We start from the raw sequence: 6,066 nt of genomic DNA on the forward strand, positions 1-6,066 counted from the left end.
GGGGCAAACTGTGAGACGGGGGCCGAATGCTGGACGCTGGGGGGCAGAATGCTGGGGCAGAATGCTGGATGCTGGGGGCAGAGTGCTGGACGCTGGGGGCAGAGTGCTGGACGCTGGGGCAGAATGCTGAACGCTGGGGGAAGAATGCTGGACGCTTGGGGCAGAGTGCTGGACGCTGGGGGCAGAATGTTGGACGCTGGGGGCAGAATGTTGGACGCTGGGGCAGAATGTTGGACGCTGGGGCAGAATGTTGGACGCTGGGGCAGAATGCTGGACATGGGGCAGAATACTGGACACTGGGGCAGAATGCTGCACTCTGGGGGCAGAGTGCTGGACGCTGGGGGCAGAATGTTGTACGCTGGGGGCAGAATGTTGGACGATGGGTCAGAAAGTTGGACACTGGGGCAGAATGCTGGACATGGGGCAGAATACTGGACACTGGGGCAGAATGCTGGACGCTGGGGCAGAATGCTGGACGCTGGGGGCAGAGTGCTGGACGCTGGGGACAGAATGCTGGACGCTGGGGGCAGAATGCTAGATGCTGGGGCAGAATACTGGATGCTGGGGGAAGAATGCTGGACGCTGGGGCAGAATGCTGGATGCTGGGGCAGAATGTTGGATGCTGGGGCAGAATGCTGGACACTGGGGCAGAATGCTGGGGCAGAATGCTGGACATAGGGCAGAGTGCTGGGGCAGAATGCTGGACGCTGGAGCAGAGTGCAGACAGGAGGGCAGAATGCTGGACACTGGGGCAGAATGCAGACACGGCAGAATGCAGACACGGGGCAGAATGCTAGACATGGGGGCAGAATGCTGGACACTGGGGCAGAATGCAGACATGGGGGCAGAATGCTGGACATTGGGGCAAAATGCTGGACACTGGGGCAGAATGTGACCATGAGACAAAGAAGAGGGCAGAATTTGACAGTAAGACACAGTAGGAGGCAGAATGTGAGACATGGGGCAGAATGCGAGACATAGGGCATGATTGGAGACACGGGGCAGAACGGAGATATGGGGCATGATTGGAGGCAGAAGGGGCAGGGTTGGAGACAGATGACACAGGATCATGGGGCAGGATGGATACAATGGAGACAGATGGGGCGGCATGGGGAGATCATAGGGGGCAGAATGGATACTCATGAGGGTGCGATGGGAGAACATATAGCTGAAGCCAGGAATGAGACACACGGGGGCCAGGATGGGGGATATTATTACCATAGGGGCTAATTAAGGGATATTATTACTGCAGTGATGTATTTAATTTTTTGAGTATACTGTTTTAAATGGGGGGGGTCCTGTTACTGTGCAGAGCGACACTATGTCGCCTTTTTTTCTTCATGTGGTGTAATGTAGAAGTTGTGAAAAAATAAGTAATGTGTTCTGCAAGCTATGCTCTAGATAACTGTGTTATTTCCTGCAGAGGCGATCCTTGGCTGGAAGACATGATGGCGATCTGTGCTGGATGAAAGATGAAAAGCAAGGATGAAAGACTTCACCTAGAGACATCACTGGTGAGTTAGTTACCTATACACTGACACTATACACTGTATACTATATACAGGGGTCCTGTGTATAATGTCACCAGTGATCACTGTCTTACCTGTTCATTATTTACAGAGCTCTTGTGCATAATGTTATGGATTACCTGTACACAGACACTGCATACTAAGTACAGATCTCCTGCGTATAATGGCACTTATGGTGATAGTATTATGTTTTTTTATTAATGATCAGTATTGTAGTATTCAGTCACCAATTTCATTGGAGACAACCATTGATCAAATTCAGTCTGGAGAGCTGTTCCCAACTCTTCAGCTGTATAACTGAGATCTCCAAGGCATATCAATTTTAAGACTGCCTGATTGCGTTGAGCTCTGGCTGCGCAGTGCGGAGGTGGTGGCGGTTCGCTATGCACTATTGGAACGCGTGTCTCGTGAAGGCAGAGGATGAGGGTGCAGGTGGAGGCCCAGAGAGGAAATAGAGGAGGAGACAGAAGAAGTGGAGGAAGTGTTAAATGTAGAGGTTTGGCCTGCAAGCCTTGGAGATTCCAAGACTTGTGGAGCAGCGCCTGTCCCTTCAGCCACCAGAGTTACCCAGTGCCCAGTCAGCGAGACGTAACGCCCTTGGCCATGCTTACTCGTCCAAGTGTCTGTGGTGAAATGCACCCTGGCAGACAGAGATTTTGTCAAGGAAAGGGTGAGTTTGTCTGTTACATGCTGGTGTAGCACAGGCAAAGCTTTATTCGAAAAATAATGGCGACTGGGTAATTGGTACTGGGGGACTGCGATGGCCATCAGCTTTCAGAAACAATTGGTATCCACCAGGCGGAAAGACACCATGCGTAGGAGGAAACAATCTTTTCTGTGATCACAACTGCAGAACCGTGGGCTGGCTGCAGTGCTGTGAGAGGGCTGAGTACGGTGAATCGGACAAACTGCTGGACCGTGAGAACGGTGCAGGAGGAGATGTTACTGTGGATTGAGAAATTTGTGGTGTGATCTTTCTCTGAGATCGGTCAAAAACAGCAGGCATGTCCACTTCTGTTACAGCTGGTAAAGAACGCAAGGTCCTACGGTCAAAGACCTGCGTCTCAATAGTTGGCACGGTAACAGAGGAGGAGCAAGAAGCAGTAGATGCGATTGATCGAGTGGCTGATGGTGGTTGATGTCTGCTGGTCGGCATTTTTGCGCTGTGGGATTTCCACACTAAAGCATGTTGATTTCGCATGTGAAGGTTCATACAAGGTAGAAGTCAAATTAGTTTTTACCTCGACTCAATTTTTTTTTTTTTTGCAAAGTTGGCAGATTATTTGAGTTGGCTCATCCTTTGCAATGTTAAAAAATGGCCCAAGCTAGGCAACCCTTACCACCCCTGCGAGCTGCAGACCCTCACTCTGCTGGTCAGAGGCAGTTGTGGCTGAGAATGCATCGCTCGTCATGGCTGCATCACTACGTGTCTGTGACAGACGGAGCAACGTAACCTTGTCTTCCTCCTCAAATGACCTACTCAACTGTGTGCCTCTATGTTCACGCCAACTGGGATGTAACACCTCATCATCATCATCCTCAGTGTTATCACATTCCTGGCCATTGGAGTCACTCTCCTCCTCTTCTTGCCCTGACAGCACAGTAGTCTGCGTGAGCCTCAGATATCTGAGTCTCATCAGGATCACCTTCCCCCCACAGGGGTTAACATATGATGACGAGAGGGTCAGGATGCTGTTGGGACCAAACGTCTTCAAGCCCCAGATCCAAGCTAAAAAAAACTTTTGGGGGTCGGTGAAGATTTCCTCATCTTGACTCTGCAAAGCTTTTGAGTACACTTCTGATGAACGTGGCATAGAATGTGTGAACAGCTCTTCAGAAACACCCATCTGTGGCTCCGTGCAGTCAGTTGAACGTTTGGATAGTTGTGACGCGGGGGGGGGAAGCAAGATCTGTGTACTGTACTGGGTGTGATGCTGAGGTGGAGGAAGAGGAGAAGTGGCAACTTGAAACTGCACTTGCCATCCATTCAAGTACATGCTCTTTAAGGGCATCTGTAAGCAAGTGACAGGATGCAGTGACAGGCAAAGGCAGAGCAAGGGTTAACCAGTATAACAGCTTTAATTTTACAGGGGATGAACTCGCAGGGAGATGGGTTAAATGGGAGAATAGCAGTCCAATTGTAAAGGATTTGAAGAGTCAATGAACAAAGCGACAGCAGTTCTTTGGTACACTTAGTGTGCCCGGGGTCCTTCAGGCAGGTACTGCTTGGGTGTTGATAGTACCGACAATGGCTGGTGCGGCGTTGATCCAAGGAGATTCTGTTGACAATGGCAGTTTGTCTTCTGGCCGCAGCGGTCGGTCTCCGGCACCTTCCGGTGATCTCCTAGTCCATGAGCATATGCGGCCAGAACAAACAAGGCCGCAACACTTTCAGGGTCCGCCATGGGTGAGCAGGCATATGCCAGCAAGGTAGGCCACAGTCTTTCCGGCACCCAATTCTCCCTCTGAGGCTCGGGCGCTGTACTCACAGTTACGGCACACACGGCACCTGGCTCACTGCTAACTACCCGTATACTGCGCTTCTCCCTCTGTATTCCCCACAGCTGTCAACGGGAATCTCAGGACGGAGGCCGGCACAGTCCCATAGTTCAAGGGACGGAGCACACCTCTGTGCTGCGCGCTGCCTGCTCCCGCCAAGGCTGAATGTTTGCGCGCATGCTGTGGCTGTAACCGCTTAGCTACGCCCCCTGCTTCCAAGTGCAGAGGTTTGTCCAGTCCTTTACTCTTTCCCCCGGACAACAGAAGAGACAGTCCCGACAGTTCCGGACCCGGAACAAGACAGGTACCCACGGCCCGGTTCTTCTCCTTACACATCATCGACAAGGCGTACCACTGTGCGGCTGCCAAAGAAAGGTGGTGTAGCCTGTCCAGTAAGATAAGTTGTCAGTTGTCTTTGCATAGGACATGACGCTGCTTCACTAGTGCTTTCACAAACATTACCACTAGTGATGAGTAAGTATACTCGGGTGTCCTCCGAGTATTTTGGCGTGCGCGGAGATTTAGTTTTCATCGTCTCATCTGCGACTTGCAGACAGGCTGAATACATGTGTGGAAGGACTGTTTGTTAAGGAATTCCCACTTGTATTCAGCCTGTCTGCAAGTCACAAATCATGCAGATGAGACAACGAAAACTAAATCTCCAAGCATGCCAAAATACTCGGAGGACACCCGAGCATGCTCGAGAAAACACGAGCAACGAGTATACTCGCTCATCATTAATTACCACCTACCCCACATACACCTTGAACACCAAGCCTAATTCCCCTTCCATCAAAGCCTTGCTTTTTCACAGTCATGTTGCTTAGTGTGGCAGGAGCACAGTATTAACAACCAAAAATTAGATTTTAAACTCTGCACCACCTCTGCAAACAGCTGAATTTCAGCGACAGTAAATTTCAAAGTTGAAATATGGCGTGCTGTATTGTGTTAGTCACAGAAAAAAGATTTTTTCTTTGAACCAAGGATCAGGCCTCTATAACACACTAGATGCTGCAAACTCTTTTTAAAAGGTAGGTCCCTTATTGTATGACGTTAACAACAGAAGAATTTTTTTTGTGGTCTATGGATCAGGCCTCTATAACACACTAGATGCAACAAACTATTTTTCAAGTCAGGCCCCCTACCGTACGACGTTAATAACAGAAGAATTTTTTTTGTGGCCTCTTAATTTAAGCCCAAACAAATGACAAAGTGTGATACAGTAGGTTCTCTAACTTTTTGCAACTGAAAAATTATAATTTTTTTTTAATGTACCTTAGGTCAGGTTCATTTCTCCTCCACAAAATGACAACCTGGGATACAGCAGGATGTTTCACATTTAGCAACAGAAAAAATTATAACTATTTTTTATGTGCCTTAAGTCTGCCGACAGTTTTATTTCACCACATCACTAAATGACAAGGTGGGATACAGCAGGCTGTTTAATATTTTTTCACTAGCTACATGTGAATTAGAATGCTATACTTGTGCATGGATCACAATAGAAGCCGTGTACAACAGGTGCCCTGCTGGATTTGTTTGTGCACAGTATGGCCAAAAGAAGAATAGGTAAGGAAGGTAAATTTTACAGTCACCCTGGACACTAGCTATCTACAGTATCGGACTGATATGCAACCACCTATCTAACTAGCTACCATGTGGGATACAGCAGGCTGTTTCACATTTAGCTACTGATATATTTTTTAGGCTAGTTTCACATTTGCCCTTTATAGCGCTGCGACGGCCTGTGCACGGCCGCCGCTAAGCCCCGCCCCCTGCCGGCTCCCTGCCCGCCCCATCCGGTCATCGCCTCCTACAGCAGCAGCCAATGACACAAGCCATAGTGTCAGGACATTGTGGGTGTTTCCTGCTCCCTGATTGGCTAGCCACAATGTGCACACATAAAGTTAGGGGAAAAAAAATGACTGCTGTGCTTCCTAGAACGCCGCGCCTCTGAGCTCTGCAAACCCCCTCCCCTCATCAAACACGTGCCAAACGCTCATGATACACCACCATTATCAGTGCTACAGTGCTGAAA

Source organism: Dendrobates tinctorius, unplaced genomic scaffold, assembly GCF_039654945.1.
Source record: "Dendrobates tinctorius isolate UK_male_01 unplaced genomic scaffold, ASM3965494v1 ptg000065l, whole genome shotgun sequence".
Lineage (NCBI taxonomy): Eukaryota > Metazoa > Chordata > Amphibia > Anura > Dendrobatidae > Dendrobates > Dendrobates tinctorius.